At 45.5% G+C, this 17548-nt stretch overlaps 1 non-coding gene and 1 pseudogene across 1 annotated transcript; both read right to left on the bottom strand.

Moving 5' to 3' along the window:
* Positions 1-1380: 1380 nt before the first annotated feature.
* Positions 1381-8770, bottom strand: LOC101709185 (inactive serine/threonine-protein kinase TEX14-like; annotated as a pseudogene).
* Positions 5544-5707, bottom strand: LOC147825382 (U1 spliceosomal RNA). The gene has a single exon (XR_015441174.1). It is a non-coding gene; the product is annotated as a U1 spliceosomal RNA (small nuclear RNA).
* Positions 8771-17548: the final 8778 nt, after the last annotated feature.

Raw genomic sequence — 17548 nt, 5'->3', positions numbered from 1 at the left:
TCCTGTGTCAGGTGACACTCACACCACCCCACAGCTGCGGGACCTTTGGAAGACACCTTTGACTTGCCACCAGCTCACTCTCCCTGAGCTCCTGTCCACTTCCTCTGAACTTCCACATCCATCCTCATGCTCCCTGAGCTGCTCGGAGTTTGGCTTTGAGGTAGGATGTCATCCGTCTCTATTTCACAAGTGAGGAAGCCAGCGCGGGGACTGAGACACTTTCTCAAGAAGAAACACATGGGGTCTCGATGAGTCTTGAGTCTTCATAACCAGTTCAGCGACCAGAGAAAATGAGGAAATCCCATCTCCAGCAGCTGCTCCCCATCAGTTCTGGAGGTGGTTAACCAGCCAGTATTCTCTCCCCCATAATTTGGGGGTCACCATCTATAGCTGGTTCCAGCAAATCACCGGACAACCCTTTCTAGAGAAAACTATAGCTCTCTCTTCTTCCCCTTTCCCTGTCCCTGTCCTTCTCACCCGCCCCCCCCCCCAAACCTTGCATACTGAGATCTTGGGTCATACTTGATAATTGTCCAGGGATCCCAAAAAGTCTCTTGCACATGTGTGTGCATCCTTGGGCCTCCTTCCTCTGTCTGTGTCTGTCTGTCTGTCTGTCTGTCTGTCTCTCTGGTATACGCACACATGCATGTGATCACTCTAGAACGTCTCTGAACATCTATCATGTGGGACCAGGGGAGACTGGCATGGTGGCAGAAGAGAAACGAGGATGACTCCTTGCTCCACTGTGTGAGAAGGGTGTTCCTAAGATGATGATGTGCATGCAAATCTGCTTGGGAGAGAGGTAGTCTCTTGTAAATGTCATATTTTTTTTTAATGTGGTACTAGGAATTGAACCCAGAGCCTTCACAGTCAGCTATATCCTCCATGCTTTTCTTTTTGATTGATTGATTGATTTTTGGTACCGGGGATCGAACTCAGGACCTAGCACTTGCAAGGCAGGCACAGTGCCACTGAGCTAAATCCCCAGCCCTCTTTATTTTTTACTTTGAGACAGGATCTTGCTAAGTCATTAAGTTGCCCAGACTGGACTCAAATTTGCAGTCCTCCTGCCTCAGCCTCCCAAAGTACAGGTGTAGGAGTACAGGTGTAGGCCAACATGCCCAACGTAGACTCTGCATTTCTTTTTTTTCTTTTTGGTAGTAAAATAAACATTTTATTATATAACAGAAGTAGTTTTCAAAAATTTACATCAACAAAACCAAAAGCCATTCTGAACACAGTGAAAAACTTTTGAAATTGCAACTACCTCGCACTTTCCAGGAATCTGATTGGAAACAAATGGTTAAATATGCTGCCTATAGACAGAGTCAAATTCCCATGACGACTATAGGAGCTGAACAAAGTGTGAGATATGGAACTTGAACTGCTGCCCTGATAGCAACTGAAGCAGATGAGAGAAGAAAGGAGCTCACAACCAGGATGCTCAAAATCAGGCTAGAATCCATCTATGATCCAGTTCCAGTCAGTCTGACAAGTCACTCTGATCCAGCACGATTATCCTTGATGGTTCAGACCAACCCAGTTGCTTCCAAAAACAAGGTTTTAGTTCATCTTCATCACAAGTCCCTAAAAAGCTCTCTGATTTCCTTATCTCTGGCTTGATGCTCTCTTTCCTTTTGGTCTTCTTTCCACCAAAGTCTTGATCCTTGGTTTCTGTGTCCCTTTTAAAGACTTTGCAGGGGTCCTGTAGCTCTATGTTCTTCTCTTCAGGTGGCTGTAGCCATCTTTCCAAGTCTTCATCCAGAATAGAGTGAGCTCTTTCTGTGTCCTCTCCTAGATCCTGCACTTCTCTGGTCTCTGCTGTCTTCTTTATTACTGTCAGTTTCTTGATCTTCCAAATGCTTTGGATCATCTGCAGTGATGCCAGGATGATGAGCTGTGTTCTCAGGCAACACCATGGATGAGGCCTGCTGCTGCTTCAGTTGCTTGATTTCTTCAAGTAGCTCCTGAGATGGTGGTGGTAGTGCCTCAATTTGCTGGTGTGAGATGGCTTCCACTAATTCTGGGCCAAGCGGAGTGCTGACACTAGTAGGTGCATGGCTTACTTTGGGTGTTTCACATGAGATTTCCTTAGAAGAGCCATCTGGTTTATAGGAGATACTAGACAGATCTTGAATGTCTGTCAATGATATGTCTTTTTCTTTCATTTCCTTTGGTGGCTCCTTTAATGTCTCCTGTTCACATTCAGTACTTTGCAAAGATTGCAACCTGGTAAAAATCCCAGTGTTCTTTCCAAGAATTTTTTTCATTTGGAACCACTCACCATAGCTTTGCGGCTGGCAAATGCACCTTCTATTCCTTCAAAGTTCTCTTCTATGGGATTTGAGGTCTCTAGAGGTAAGTTTTCTTGGGCAGCCGAGAAATAAAAATATTCATAGTCTGGAGTTAAAAATTTGTCTGTTCTGTCCTCAGAAGATTCTGGTGAACTTGATGATGGTGTGGCCTGATCAATGTAAGATTTCTCAAAGGTCACAGACATGTCAGAACTTGCTTAAAAGGCTTCACTAGGCTCTGGCTGCTCATTTTTCCTGGGTGAAAGATGCCTGATACTGGTGAAGCTCTGTGGCCCAGGCTGCCTGCCATGTTTCTCACTGTCATGGGCACAGTTGTCCATTTTCCCCAATTTGACATCATTTCCTCCTGTCTTTTCCTTCTCTCTGTGAAACTCCACACCTCGCTGCTAGTCCATATTTTTAGGACCCCTAGCAGAGGGCTACAGCAAGGCCCTGGACCCATATACAGCCTCACTCTTCAAAGTCAAACCGCTCTGAGGATGCCAAGGAAGGACCGGGAGCTCTCCACTAGCTCCCTTCTTAGCCGTTTCTTTCACCTCCGTTTTCCATTTTAAGTGTATCTCTCCATCATCTTTGTTTTCTGACTTCACGTTAGAGATTACAGAAGACATAGATTCCACATTGATCCTGGTGGAGCCCCGGCAAGGTCAAGATGACCCAGAAGGTCCCTCTGCCCAGCTTGAACTAGGGAAGAGGCCACTCTTTAGCTCCACGACTTTGTCTTGGGTACCGGTCTCCCTTGACCTTCCCTGGCTACTATCCTGGTTCTTCTTCCCTTCCAAACAGTCCTTGGCTCCTTGAGTGGCCTGAAATGGTTCACCTGTGTCCTGTTTGCTAGGATCACAAAGAGTTGACAGCTGATGATGTCTTTTTGGCTGGTCCTCACTGCTTTCTTCAGAGACTTGGGTGAAAGGTTTCCAGCCATAGCTACTTCATCTCTTGGGCTTTTTGCCAAAACGTCCCCCTTGAAATTCTTCCACTGTTCTTGGGGACCTTGGCAGGGTTGGGCAACTGCCATTAGTATCTGGCTGGGGGCCCCCTGACACCTGCGTGACAGGATGAATGTAATTTAAAGTTGGAGGGCCCACTGCTCGAGGTAGGTCACAGACATCTGGAAATAATCTTGAAGCAGTCCACAAAGATATGTGCTCCTCATATGTATTAACTCAACCTCATCTAATTTCTGCTCAATATTCCCCACCAAACCTGTCATCTCGTGAGCCATTGTCTGGGAAATCTTTAGATTCAGCACACATTTACTGATGTACTCCTCAGTCTTGGAGCAGCTGCTCACCTGGCCCTTGGCTTCTTTGGTTGGCTCAGGCAGGCTGAGTAAACTAAGTGAACTATTTTGCCAGTCCCCGTCCCCAAAGAAGATCTCTGTGTCAGCTTCTGAGGAGCTCTCATCCTCATCACAAAGGTGTGCCTTGTCCTCCATCTTAGCCATCTCTTCTTCCAGGGATGGTAGTTCATCTGCCTGGTTTGGTTTACCACCCTCACGAGCTGAAGTACCACCTGGGCATTCTTCCTCTGGGTCATCTCCTACAATTCAAGCGGACTGAGTAGATCTCATTGATTTCGAAGCTGTGGAAGCTGTCCCGACTAGCACTGGGGCTCTTGGTTTCTGCACAAATGGAGCAGGAGGAGGAGGAGCATCTGGATTCTGAGGCACCTGGGCCAATCAGACTTGGATCTGGGGGCTGAGGAGCTAATGCTGCTTTTGCAGTGGGAGAAGAGTGACCCCTTGGTGAATGGGGTTGACTGCCTGACTCCTTTAGTGCTTTGATTTCCAAGTCTGCACCGGGCGTTGGATGTTCTGAAGTCAGTCCTAGATAGACACTGACATCAGGATAGGGTTCACATCTCTGCACCCTGGGGCTCTCCTCTGGCTGAGTTCTCTGTGCTCCAATGTTCTCCTTTGGGTCATTCTTCAGAATAAAGATTCATAGTTCAGTCTTTCTGTTTGACTTGGATGCCTGACTTAACAACATCATAGTAAGATTTTGGAAGTCTGACATCAGCATCTAAATAATTTCCAAAGAGGATGGCTTCTTTAATAACTGAGCCGTAAGTCATTCCAGGGTACACTGTCTGTTAAAATCTCTTGTATGATCATGGAAAAGCTGTAGATGTCCTACTTCACCGTGGCTGCCTTCTGAAAGATCACTTCCGGCGTAGCCCAGTTGTACAGCTCAGTAGGGAGGGGAACTTAATGCAGGTGCCTGTGTCCACCACTGCCCTGGCTTTCCAACATGTACTCCAGGTTGGTCAGCCTTGCTTCCCCTGCAGACACGATGTGGACAGCATAAGAGCTGAGGATGCGGTGGACAAACCCCTGGGAATGCAGGTATCTCAGGGCATTAGTGATCTGCAGGAGTAAGTGCACCATCGCCTCCATGTGCAGCACAGGGGACTCAGACTGTCGTTCATGGAGGACACTGAATAGTGTGCCAACGGTGATGCTCTCATACACAAGTCGGGTCTTCTCCAGGTCCTGGGACAGGCACACAGCCATCAGTTGTAGTAGGTGGGGATGCCGCAGCTTGCTGCTGTGCTCCCGCTCAGCAATCAGTAAGTCAGCCAGCCTCAGCCTGCTGCTGTGAGGGTGAGTGGGGAGATTCAGGCACTTCACTGTGACTCTACTCCCATTCCACACAAGGTTGGTCATGACCATGTGAGGCCCACTGATGAAAGAGGAAGTGGGCTCATCATCAGCTTGAATCACTTCCTTTTCTCCAGTTATTGGAAGAGAGCCTAGACAGGCAAGCTGTGTTCCTCCTGTGAGTTAAAACTTCCCAAACCCAAAGCTGTAGATATTTTGGGTAGAAATGACTCCAGCTTTAAGAGATCGGTTAGGAGAGCCATTAGGACTTTGATTTGGATCCGATCCACAATCCACCAGAATATCAGTGAATTTTTTAAGCCCCAATAATGCGGCCACAAAAAGTGCTGTCTGCCCCAGGGAATTAACTGCCTCAACATAAATTCCTTTCTGGAGAATTTTCTTTACTTTCACGTAGTTGCCTTGTTTGACATACTCATGAAGTTGAGCTTCCAAGGAGTCATTTCTTTTTTTGGTACCAGGGATCGAACTTGGGTCCTTGAGCTTGCGCAGCAGGCGGCGAAACCACTGAGCTAAATCCCCAGCCCCAAGGAGTAATTTCTTAAGGTACCAAGCTGAACAGGACAAGGGGCTGAAAGACGAACAGCCCAAGACATCCATTAAGCTAGGAGAAAGCGCGAACACAGTCCCCCACTACCACAAATTATGCAGTCGAGTTTCCCACATTTGGGGAAAGCGCAGGGGTCAGCACATCTGGAGTGCAATGGATAAGCCTTGCCCTGGGAAAACCACCTTTGTGATCATGGTATCTCCCCTGCCAGGCAAGTATCTGCATTTCTAATCTGCTCCTTGATGATGCTGGAGTTGCTGCCCCATGGCCCATGTTTGTGTGGCAAGAGATTAGAATGATCTCTCATCTCTTATTCCCTGCAGGCACTGGGAGGACACAGAAACAGCTGGGGAGGGTTGCTGCCTGCTGGAGCAATACCTCCAGAAGCCTCATGTCCTCTCATGATTCTGCCACTATGTCCAATCCATCCATTCAAAAGACTGTGTTACTGAAGGGATTCTTACACAGCAGAACACCGCAAGTCATGGGGAAATGACAGCCTACTGCATTAAGTACTAAGACACTGGATAAAGCTCACATCGATCCCTGGCAGTGGGGAGGAAAGGGAAAAGAGTGCTCCCTTTATATGATGAGAAATATCTTTCTTAAACCAAACTCAAACATGAATAATGGCAACAATTTAGAAACACTTAGAAACAGAAGTCAGAGACATGCAAGAATGACTGCTGTCACCACTACTAATTAACCTTCTTCTGGAAATTGGGACAGGGCATAGAAACTAGAAGAAAGAAGTATAACTATACAAAAAGAAGAGGAGACATAGTATCATAATTTGAGGGTGGTGTCATTGTCTTCCCGTAAAACCCAGGACCCATCTGAAAATTTTTAGAATGAATAAGAAAGTCAGGTGAAGTAGTGGAATATAAAAAAAAAATACAAAGAGCAATAATGTTCATACACACATATCAATGATCAGTTGGGAAGTATTTGGGGGAAGTTTTCTTTCACATATGACAACAAGAATAGGACAAAAATGTAGAAATTAACTTCAGAATGTATGTGCATGGTACCAATATAATATTAATCTTCACAAAGAGCCCTGAGTGAGTCGCAGACACAGTGAGACCTTCCATGCTTTGGCACAGGAGATAAGATTGTTCCACACTGTCAGATCCTATTTCAGGCTGCTGCACAGAAAGGCTGATGCCCTGGCCATGGTTGTGCCTGGGTGTGTTGGTTGTGGGTTTCACTATAAGGTGGGCTGACGAGGACATTTCACAACAGGGCTACCTCAATGTTAATATCCTTGGGAGTTTTCTCTTGGTCTGGACCCTGGTCAAGATTCATTCATCTCCTGCCTGGAACATACACAAGGTATATACAGTGAATGTTTAAATTAAAAAATTTTATTACAATAAAAGATACATTGCCATGGATCCCTGTTATAATACCCCCATCACCATGCATGTGAGCTCTGAGCACACTCATCCCATCCTCTTGCCACTCTCTGAAGCAGTTCTGGAGTCCTCTTTCCTGTGTGTCTTTATAAAGTGTGATCAAAAATACAGTCACTGCTGCTATCTAGTGCCATCCCACGGAAAGGCAAGCTCATAAAATCATGACACTGTGTCCTCATCCACCTCATTCCCTGGATCTGGCACTGTGTGACCCTCGGCTCTTCCTCAAAGTCAAAATGACCATGAAAGTAAACATTTTCAACTGATTCCTGACACAGAGGCAGCCAGGACACCACAACTAAAGACACTCACGAGGGAGGACTTCCAGAACTGCTTCAGAGAGCGGCAAGGACAATGGGATAAATGTGTTCACATATACCTGGAAGCCAAGTTCAGGAAGCCAAGCAGGGGAAGAAGGTAGGAGGTTTCATTTACCATCTAAACTTTCACATAATCCTCCTGTTTCCAATACAGTGCTGTTGCCATCATCTGGACCTGGGTTCCCCAGCTAGCACCCTCTGTTTATCCTTTTCAGAGAATAAAAGTGCAGCCTTCCCTGGCATCTGGCTGCATGGAGTGGGCAGGGTGATCTTGGACAGCTGCTTGTAACCAGTCTTCTTTGTGCTCACGTTCCTAGGAACGGGCACCCTGTTCCTGAGCACCACCCAGAATCCCCTGTCGGGCTATTTCGCACTCAGCCCCTCTGGACTGATCTTGAATTCAGTTTCCTCGGGTCAGCTGAGTCCGTTACTACTTGCACAGCTACTTCTCAGCTTTTAAGTATTGTCACCCAGGCCCCTTCTCCTGGGCTATTTGTCCTATGCATTTATGGCTTGAAAAAAATCTGATATGCTGATTTGAACGTTATCAGAGTAAAATCTACTCAGGGACCCAGGTGAGATAAACCTCCAGTATTGACAATGTGTATGGCCATGCAAATCCATTTCTAACACAAATAAGGTGGGAGAAGGGGAAGGCAGGGGACCTGAGGAGAAGAGAATCTAGTTTAGGCCATAAGGCTTTTGAGGGAGTGGAACGCGAGATTTTTTTTCTCTTAAATGAAATCTTTTAAGAAAGAAAATTTCCTTTGCCAAGCAAGTTGACACTAAGCATCAAGAGTGTTAAAAGTATGAAAGCTCTTTAACACAATTATCCTACCATCTGAATGTATCCCAAGGAGCAATTTTAAATTTCAAATAAATTTCAAGAACAAAGATGTCCATCAAAGCATAGTTATGCTAGCCAAAAAAATGGAGATATCTTGGGTGTTCAACAGTGAGAAATGTTTAAGGAACTTATAATATATCCACATGGTGAAATATATTAGATTTATCAAAGATAATAAAAATGTGGGAAATATTTACATTAAGCAAGAAAGCAGGATAAAATTCAATGTGCATTATCTTCAGAAATATTTAAAATAATGTTCAAAAAGTGTTGCCTAGAAATGAAAGGACATGTTCCAAAATGTTAACATTGAATAGAATTTACTTTCCTCTTTACTTTTCAATGATGAATGAGTATTTTCGTTTTCTGGAATAATAGCATTGAGATATAATTCACATATTATACACTTCATCCTTTTGAGGTATACAGTTCAATGGATTTTAGTATGGTCACAGTTGTGTGAAACCATTCCCATAATTTTAGAATAATTTCATTGCCTCAGAAAGAAACTCTATATATTTTAGCTATCAGCTTCAGTCTTCCAAGCCCTCCCATCCCTGATAACAATAAATTTACTGTTTTTCCATGGAGTTGCTTATCCTGGATATTCTGCATAAATGGAATCATACCACATGTAGCCTTTTGTGTCTGGCTTATTTCACTTCAAGGCTTACCTGTGCTGTGACATGTACTGCATTCTTCTGACCAGATCATACTCTGCTCCATGGATATACCATGTTGATGGAAATCTGGGAGGCTTCCACCTTTTGATTATTATCAATAATGCTTCTATAAACATTCATGTACAAATTTTTGCCCAAAATTACAAATACTTTCACTCCTCTTGGGTGTATATCTAGGAGTAGCATTGCTAGTGATACAGTAAGTCTGTGTTTACTCTTCTGGAGAATGGCCTTTTTTCTGAAATGGTTGTACCACTTCACCTCCCCCTGCTGGTGTTAGAAGGGCTCCGATCTCTCCCCAGCCTTGCCAACTTTTGTCCTTATCTCTCATTTTATTCCAGCACCCCAGCAAGTGTGAGATGGTATCTCATTGTGGTTTTGATTTGTTTTTCCCTGGAGGCTAATGACCTTGTGAATCTTTCATGTGTTTACGGGCCATTTGGATCTTATTTGAAGAAACATCTACTTAGATCCTTGGCCCGTTTTTATAATTGGACTAATTGTCTTTCTATTTGAGTTGTGTTCCTTATTGTTTTGACACTGCTGTTTTTCACTGGACATTTTTGCAGACATTGTTTAGATCAGTTGCCCCAGGTCAACTTCTCACATGCACTCCAGATTTAATAATAATATCCAAAATGTTGTTCTCCAGGCAGGGGCCTGTCAAAGTGGACATCTGTCAATTTTATGGTGGTGGTTGATGACCTAGCACCTAGAATCCTTCTCCTGTTTGTGAATTCACCACCTTATGAGTCTTTATAGAAAAGAGTCCTCTTCCCAGGATGGAAGCCAAGAAGGCCAGATAATGTATTTGCAGTATCCCTTGCAACAGGAAACGAGCACATGGTTTAGACTCAGCCATTCAGTCTGCGGCCTGCCCCACACTTGAGCCAAGATCCAGTGATGAAAAACAGAAGGGGGAACAGGACACCTCTCTGACACAGCAGATTCTGTGGCTGTGACACTGTGTCCAGAGGTGGTAGCAAGAGCAGCAAGAGCTAGCAGTCATGAGTGGCCGTGTCCCAGGGCAGTGGTGGCAATGGGTCAGTGGGGATGCCAGCCGAGACTTTGTGTTTCCCAGCAGATATGACAACTGCATCCCCTCCGGCCATGTCCTGGGTAGTGGTTTGCCTGGGAATGGAAGGCTGCTCGCCTTTCTGTTCCGGCCCATTTACCATGCTCAGTGCTCCAGTTTTCCCAGTGATGTGGTAAAGCATCCAATATCACTAAGTTTCTTCTTGGTTTAAATTAGCATAATCCTTTCTAATGATGAAACTAAGAAGCTTGGCTAGCCAAAGATGCCATTTCTTTTCCTGAGAAATGTCTCCTTTATAATTGACACACTTGCGTAGCAACACCAAGACTTTAAGGCCAAAGCAACAACCTGGGGGTGAGTTAAGTATGAGAACCAGATCCTGGGCCTTGGCTGATCCCTGCTATTCAGTCACCATAGTCCTGTAGCCTAGACAAAACTTGGGTGAGAAAGATTGTTATACAGTGAAACAACAGCAACACAGAAAGCAAAGAAAGATCTAGTCAAAAGTAGAAAAGAGCCCTGATTTATGAATTCAGGATGTGGTCCTTGCAGCTTCAGGAAAGTATGAGTCCCATGGCCCAGTGGAACTACTGGAAATGTTGGTATTGACTGGGTGCATTTCAGGTAGAACTCGTCTATCTCAGGGGAACGTCTGCTTTCCATACTGACTGGGGTAGCCAGCCCCCAAATGGCCCCGGTTATCCTAGCCCAGCCTCGTGTGGTTTCTTCTCTCATTGAATCAGAGCTGGTCTGTGTAACAAAGACACTATGGCAGAAGTGCTGTCATGAGACTTCCAAGGATGGGTCATAAAAGGTACTGCGGATTCCTTCTGGGCCTTCTGGATTTTTCTGGAGAAGCTAGCTGTCATGCTGGGAAAGCACTCGAGCATTCCCATGGCTGGAGGGAAAATGAGGCCCACTCCAACACACATTTTCCAGTCTGACAACCTTGGAAGTGGGTCTGCCAGTGTCAGACAGGGCTTCTTGCAACTGCTGCCCTGGATGGCATCTGAATGCAGCTTCAGGACAGACCCCAAGCTGGAACTGCCCAGCCAAGCCACTCCTGACCTGCTGACCTAGAGAAGCCACGAGAGCTATTAAATGATTACTGCTGTTTTAATCCCCGAAGGGTTGGGTGATTTGTTATGCAGCAATAGACACATAAAACAACAAATCATCTTTATACTGATTCTTATTTTGAGAAACTCAATAAATTCCATCAGTTGAGCAGTGGGGACACCAATAACCTCTCACTGTGCAACTTGTACATTTAAGAATACTATTTTACTAGTGTGGCACATTCTTCTGCTCAATATGAAACTTTAAAAATAAATGTTTGATTCATAAATGTGATGCTAGTGGTATTCTCGGGTTTTCTCTCTTTCTAGAGAAGGGGGCGGTGCAGAGTCCTTCCTGAAGCTGTTGGGAAAAGTGATGGCTCCAGTGGCTGGGGCACAGGCCAAGGGTGGGACCCAGCCTCAAGGCTCAGGGCCTGGGAGGCCCCGGACATCTGAGCAGCACCAAGCATCACTCTCTCTCTCTCTCTCTCTCTCTCTCTCTCTCTCTGCTCCTTGATCTGCTCCCATCCTAAGACCCAGCAATTTAATAGCATCCTTTAGCCCATCACAGTACACTGAAAACTCTTAGATGCTTTGCACTAATGCCCATCCCCAGCCTGAACAAATTTCTTCACCCAGAAAAAAACACTGCAGAACCTCTACACTCTGCCAACACCACACTTAGAAAACCTTCAACAATGATTAAGCGTGCCATATGCTACTCACAAGTAGCTTCGTGGATTGGCAGGCAGAGCTGTAATTAACCATCGAGTCCATCAACAGTTATGTATCTTGTTTTTAGGAATGGACTAGTTTAGCAATGTTCTAAAAGTGGCAGACATCTTCTTTTACTCAACGACCGCACCCCAGCTACGCTGCTTCCAGTCATGCCTGGCATGTCAGGATTGTTTGCAAAAAACAAACAAATATGACCTCATTTTTTTTTTACATGCCTATTGAGAATCTTTCATGCTGACAAGGATGGAATGTGACACATCCTTAGGACTTCTTGCATAATGCTGGATTTTGCCTGAGGTTTCTGCCCTAGGAACCTCTCCACCCCTCACTCCACCCACAGGGGCTCCCAGACTAGGGGTGTACTCGGGATAGCTTCAGCTGGCCCTGCCTCAGCAGGTGGGTTTGGCAACCCTGTCATGCCCTAGCCTTTTCTAGAACCCAGTCTATCCCAGACTCAGGTCTTTAACATGTTCACAGAGTCCTTGGATTCACAAGCACTCAGCCCCTTTCTTCCAGGGAAAGAAGAGACCCTCGGGTTCCTGATTCCTCCAGAGCTACCAGTCAAAGATAAACACTGCCCCAGGATCTTCTTTGTGAATTCCTCCAGCCAGGTCTTTTGGAAGCAAATCAGCGAGTCCACAGGAGCCAGGCAGATGATGCACACAATCACCAGGGAGAATCTAGGCAGAACCTCAAAGAGCCATTCAGGGCCTGTTACATCTCAGCTCCTCTGACAATGTCACCTCTCACTGATCTCAGGAGCACCAGGCTTCCTTGTCTCCATCCAGAAGGTGAGTCCAGACCACTCAGCAGACACCAGGAGACCAGTTCACTCAGAGCCCATATGCAGAGCTCAACTTGCCAAGTAAACCCTTTGCTGAACTCGTCTGGTGGCCTGAATGGAATATTCAGTATCACACACAGGAGTGTGAGATTTTGGTAACCGATGATGAGATAAATACAAAAGTATATTTCAACTGCAGCAAATATCGCCTTTTCTAATGGAATATTTTTAAACAGGAACTGGTATTTTGGGTTGAGATTGTGTCAGCTAATACTGACTCCTTGCAAACACTTGGGAATTTGAATGTGGATGAGTAAGGGAGCTCCATCCTCGCCTCTCCAAACCACTCAGAGTTGCTAGCCACAATCCTGCCTCCTGGCTCATTTCTGTGGGATCTGCCTCTTCCGTGCCACCCCCTCGGATGGCTAGGTGGGGCTTGGCAGCTCCTGCATCAACCCAATGGTCTCCACCGACTGGTAAGAAAGCTCCCAGATGCTGGGCCCTGCCTTCAACCTTTGGGGGGACAAGGGCTGAAGGGGATGATGACAGCCTGCCAGGCACCTCCCTTGCGCCACCTTCCATCACAGAGGCTGGGAACAGGAAACAGGAAACAAGAAACAGGAAACAGGAAACTCCTTCTTGGTTGCACTTTCATCTATGGGCGGACATGCAACCCCGGCCTGCACACAGTATACAACCACACCAAGACCTAGTGTTGGCTGTAGAGGCTCAATTCTACTAACTCCCAAACCTCCCTCTGCCCTTTATATTCAACCCCTTCCCTCAACCCTCACACCTGACCACCCTTGACCTATTTCTGTCCCTAGTTTTGGCTTCTCTGGAATTCCCTGTGAAAGGAATCCTACAGTACTGGGAGGCTGAAATTTTAGCTCTCACCTGGGAGGAATGTCAAGGCCATAGCATGCAGATAGCAGGGATATTAGAACTGAATTCCTTGAACAAAGCCAGAGTCAGGAAAGGACTCTCCGTCTTAGAAGTAAGATTTGGAAAACATGACTTTCTGATCTGGATATTAGGCACAAGATTAGACAACTTAACTTGGATTGAAATGGAAATAGTCACTCATCAGGTATCTGAACCTTAGGTTTGTGTGGCCCAAGGATATGGAGAGCTATTTTCATATTGCCAGCATGATGTGGATGCTCTGAGCCTAGAAACTCACCTAAACACTGGTCTAGAGATTGCTTATCCTTTTGGGACAGTAGATGTAATGAGTACCACTCCAGAGATGTATGTCCATAATCAAAGAACATGCAGGACCCTATAGAAGACAGTTCTTCACCCACAAAATCACAAAGCACACAAAGAAATCCAAGGCCATGAGCATTAATCAGCAGATTCAACCAACAAATACAAGTGAGAAGCTAAAAGTGATACAGAAGTCTTTAGGGACTTTAAAATAGCTGTATTCAAACAAATCAAAGAAGAAATATACTAATGAGACAAAAACAGAATATTGGAAAGCATAAACAGAAAGATAGAACAGGTGCCAAAGAGAAAATCACAGATATGAACAAAATAATAATTGATTCTTTAAAATTAATGGTTAGGTTGAACAATCCCTAGATAATTGAAAGAGAAATTGGTGTATATGCTAATAGAGCCAAGGAAATCACAGAGTGTGACAGTTAATTGTGATCTGTCAACATGACTGGGTAAGAAACACCTAGCAGATTAGTAGAGTCTGGGTGTGTGTGTGGATGATTGATGAGTAGGTCAGCAAATTGAGGGGGAAAGAGGTGGGTGGCACCAATCAATAGGCTTGTAGCCTGGGTAGAATGAAAAAGGGAAAGAAAAAGGAAGTGTTCCCCTTTTGAAGGAGCTCTGGTATCCATCATTGCCTCTGAACTTGGGGCTCCAGTTTCTTTAGCCTTCCAGCACAAACTCTCCATTCTTCCAAAACAGATTCTCACAGGAGACTCTACAGTGAGCTTCCAGGTCTTCAACCTTTCACTGTTACTGGATTCTCTGACTCTGCAACATTCAGACAGCCATTTTTATTCTTGTGCCTTGATCCTGCAGACAAACATTGTGATTCTTTCACTTCTAATCCTGTATGCCTACTTAATAAATCTCTTTGTATAAGGACACATATTCTTTATATTCATTCTGTTTCTCTAGCAAATATCAACTAATACAGATTTTAGTACCAGACTAATTAATCTGGTGGAGGAAATTTTAAGGTATTCCAACATTTATGCTGTGGCATGGGTAGCACTGGCTTCTTTTAGCCATATCTACAGAGAGAATCAAGACCAAAAAGTAGAGCTGAATAATTTGAAAATTTTTGCTGCTGGTCAGAAAAGAAATACCTATAAAGCTGGAACCTGTAAAATTGAGGCCAGGGGAGCTTGATTGCTGAAAAGATTAGCATTAAAAAGAAGTCAAGTATCTTGCATGTCATCTCAGGAGTCAGCAAGACCTTAGGTATCTCAGGCTCAAAGGTCCAAAAGTGAAAGGCTTTGCTTTAAGAAGAGAGTCCCAGGGAGCCCTGCTCGAGGACAGCTGCCTAGGAAATTGGTTCCCAGGGATTCGGTTCACAGTACTCAGCCATCCAGGCACTCAGAGGCCTCGGCAGCTATGACCCAAGGAGGCCTGGCTACTGGTTGTGAATGAGGCAGACCTTGGCATCATCTATGTGGTACTGGTTTTTCAGGCATGCAAAATGTAAGAGTTATGGGGTGGTGTAGGCTTCCAGGTGGATTTCAGAGGAAGGTCCGAGAGGCTAGGCAGTGTGCCCCTGAAAGGGTAGTGCATGAAGCTGTGCGTGAACTCAAAAGGGCAGAGGAGACCCCAGGAAGTTGGAGATGCCAGGAACAGTTTGTCTGCTGAGGAAAGCCACAGACAGTGAGTGGCGTCAGCCCAAGAGAGAAGCCACGAAGGCTGCTTCAGGCAGTGCCATGGGGCAGAGCCACTGAAGGCTTTGAGACTCACATCTTGTCACAACCTACACTGGGTGCCAGACGTGGAGCTACAGGAGTTAATATTTGCCCTGCGGGGTTGTGGTCTTGCTTTGGTCTAATTCCTTTCTATCCTCTATTTTTCCTTTTTGGAGTAGGAATGTTTATCCTGTGCCATTGTATATTGGAAGTGTTTAACTTTCTTTTTGATTTTGGCAGAGTATCATAGCTAAAGGTTTGCCTTGACTCTTGGCAGAAACTTTAGACCTGGACTTCTCAGCAACGCTGAAGCGGTTAACACTTCAGTGACTCCTAGAGATGAGCTAAATGCATCTTGCATAAAGAGGTGCACATGAGTCTTTTCGGGGTCAGGAGTGGAATGTTATAATTTAGATCTAGAATGACCACCAAACATCTTGTGCATTCAGAAACAGGGCTTTGGGAAGGTGAGTGGATCATGGGACACTGTACTCATCAGTGGGTTAATCTGACGATGAGTTTATAGCTAAATATGCTACAAAGAGGTGGGGCCTGGTTAGATGAAGCAGGTTGCTGAGGGCATGACCTCAAAGGGTGTATCTCCCTCGGGCTCCTCCCTTAACTCTCTGCTTCCTGGCTACCATGATTCGAGCAGCCCTCCTCTGGCAGACCTTCTCACCATGCCCTTCCTGCCTTGGAGCTGGCCAACTACAGACCGAAAACCAGGAGCAAAAATAAACCTCTCCTTTAATTTGTGGGTGTTGGGTATTTTGTCTTGGCAACAAGGAAAGTAACTAAGATGCAGAGATAGAAAGAGATGAAATATGAAAGGGAAATTAAGAGAGATGGATCCATTATGCCAAGAAGAGTTCCAGGAGTAAAGAATTCTGAGACTGGAACAGAGGCAATGTTCACAGAGAAAATGACTGAGATGTTTTCAGAGATCAGCAAAGATGCATGGCCTTATATTGAACAAACACTCTAAGAGTGAAGTAGGGTAAATAGACATAAATCCACATCTGCAAAGAAAAAAATGATAAAAGCTAATTAAGTATAGATTACCCACAAAAGAATGGCCATCAGACAAACAGCAGAGATCCTGCCATGAACACACACCCTGTAAAGACCATGGACTGATCTTCAGTATGCTAAGGAGAAGCCTTCCAGAGGATGACAACCTAGACCTTTTCCACTCTTCCTCCCTTTCAGACGTGCAGGGTCCTCTCTTTCAGGGTACCTGGATGTGCAGGGTCAGTGTATTTGTAAATAAACTCTCCTTTATTTCCGCACTCAGGTCTCTCTGGCTCCCTTCCACTTGTTCCTCTCGGGTAGGCTGGACAATGGCCTCCCCCAAACATCCACACCTCAATCCCCAGAATCCATGAAAGTCACCCTATGGCAGAAAAGGTCTCTGCAAAGATGACTGATGAGCAGGATCCTAGATTACCTGGAGAGGCCCTAAATGCAATCTCACCCCTCCTTAAGATGAGGGTGAGGCAGAGGGACATGTAACCACACTCGGGTGAGGCCGCAGAAGGCGGATCAAGGCATTGTGGGATGGAGCTGGCTTTAAAGATTGGAACGATGAGGCTATAGGTGAAGGAACATCCAGAGGGGTGCAGCCTGAGGACACCTTGATTTTGGACTTTCCAACTCCAGAGCTGTAAGACAGCACATTTCTGTTGTTTTACACTACGCAGTTTATGGCAATGTGTTAAAATAGCCACATATAACCAATATGACTCCTACTAATAAAAGCTCATAATACATCATACTTACTTACCATAGCCCAGGCTCTGTGCTCAACTTTTTACCTTGGACCTCTCCCTTGAGCTTCACCATACTTCCCAGGGTGGTCCATCTACAGATGAGAGAGTCAGGAGTCCGGCTGAGGCAGGCTGAGCTCAGAGCCATCCTTTGGGTGACCTCTGTGGCCCCACCTCTGAAGGGGTGGCCCAGTAGGGACACTTGTCAAGCAGGAAAGGAAGAGGGGTATGTGTACCTCGATGTATGCCAGGATCCCAGGGAACGCGTTAGAAGTCTGGGCATGGGCACCTCTCTACCTGTTGGCCCTGCCCACCAGCTCTGAAGAAAGGAGGCAAAAGTCATCTGGACTAAGCAGGACAGACAGGTGGCAGTGAGTGGACAGATGTCACCCAGGGCAGACCACCAGCCCCAGTTCCAAAAGTCACCAGGAACTGGGACCTCCCCACAACACTGCCTTGCTGTCTAAGGTGTCAGTCCTCAGGACCAATTAGCCTCCCGCTGGGACACTG

This window comes from Heterocephalus glaber, unplaced genomic scaffold (assembly GCF_053883595.1).
Source record: "Heterocephalus glaber isolate CG9 unplaced genomic scaffold, H.glaber_assembly_v1.0 deba00001504, whole genome shotgun sequence".
NCBI classification, from domain to species: domain Eukaryota; kingdom Metazoa; phylum Chordata; class Mammalia; order Rodentia; family Bathyergidae; genus Heterocephalus; species Heterocephalus glaber.
The sequence above is the reverse complement of the archived record's forward strand: the minus strand, read 5'-3'. Positions and strand labels throughout refer to the sequence as shown.